This window comes from Echinops telfairi, unplaced genomic scaffold (genome assembly GCF_000313985.2).
Source record: "Echinops telfairi isolate 266 unplaced genomic scaffold, ASM31398v2 ScPeMD7_7469;HRSCAF=8507_0, whole genome shotgun sequence".
Taxonomy (NCBI): Eukaryota; Metazoa; Chordata; class Mammalia; order Afrosoricida; family Tenrecidae; genus Echinops; species Echinops telfairi.
The window spans coordinates 86,525,865-86,527,136 of NW_022111372.1; positions in this window are offsets into that span (position 1 = coordinate 86,525,865).

The window sequence follows — 1,272 nt, forward strand, 5'->3', positions numbered from 1 at the left end:
TGGAGAGTATACTGTTATCTGATGCAGCCTGAACTGGGACGCAAATCTGCCGGCTCTTCCCACTGCGCCACAACACCTTTCAAACAATTCGACTCCACAAAAAGACAGAGCATTTCATTCTGTTTATGGAACTATGAGATGATAAGTTTGGGTTGTTTTAAGCCACGGTCATTCATTATTCTCCATAATTTGTTACATTGCCATCAAAAACTGACAGCTGAGGTGTGCCTCTCAGAAGAATTTCATTTAGAAAAACAAATGATGCTTCCGTTAAGAATCAGAGTTCCTAGACTTGAATTTTGATATAATTGTGAGAATAGAAGAAATTTGACCAGAAGGAAGAGGCAGGATTGCTTTTTGGATCTGAAACCAAGCCTGGTAATCTGGCTGCAGGGACAGTGAGTGTTGAAGAGCAGGTAAGATCTACCACGGAAGGACTTTTCTGTTTAAAAACCACCTTCCCTCTCCTGTAGCTTCCTCAGAGTTGAGCCTTATCTGGTCTTCCTGATTACTAACCTCCAACCTCTCCAGCGTGCTATATTACTCACTGTTTTCTCAACAGGTCTCACTCTGCCAGGAATGACATCATCCACCTTCCTCTGCCCAAGTCCCGCTCATCCTTCACCTCAAGGCACTTCAAAATGCCTCGACTGATCTGCGTCTTTGCTTCTCTGACACTTATCACATCCTGAGCAATATTGTATTTGAATGCTTGTCTTATCCATTTTATCCTAAACTCCCATCACACCTTGAACATGCCCTGGCAAAAGAGAAGCTTGATAGATATGTAATGAATTGAGTTGATTAACCAGGCTCCTTGTTGGTTGTTACTCCAGCAATGTCTATCCTTATTTGTTTATGGGGACTGAGCTTGTGTCAAATCATGTCTCCCTTCCTCATTTGGGTTAGAATGATGACCTGCTTCTTGGGATTTGAAAGAAAGAGAAAGAGAAAGCGAGGATGAAGTAGACAAATCCAGTAGTTCAACAGCTTGTTTACAAGCACATATTTCAAATTGGCTTCTTGGGCATTATTCAGTAAAACAGCAGTGTGATTACCATATTGTGAGGTGTACGAGGGTTTGGGGAAGAGTAGCTAAAGAGCTGTCGAAATAATTTTATTTCTAATAAAATTACATCTGCTATTCCACAGGCAGAGATTTTCTTTATGCCTTTTCCTGAATCAAAGATGTCTCAGGATCCAGATGCAACAATTACTGATTGTAAAATCTAAATGGTGAAATTAATCATCATTATAAGATTTGAGATTATA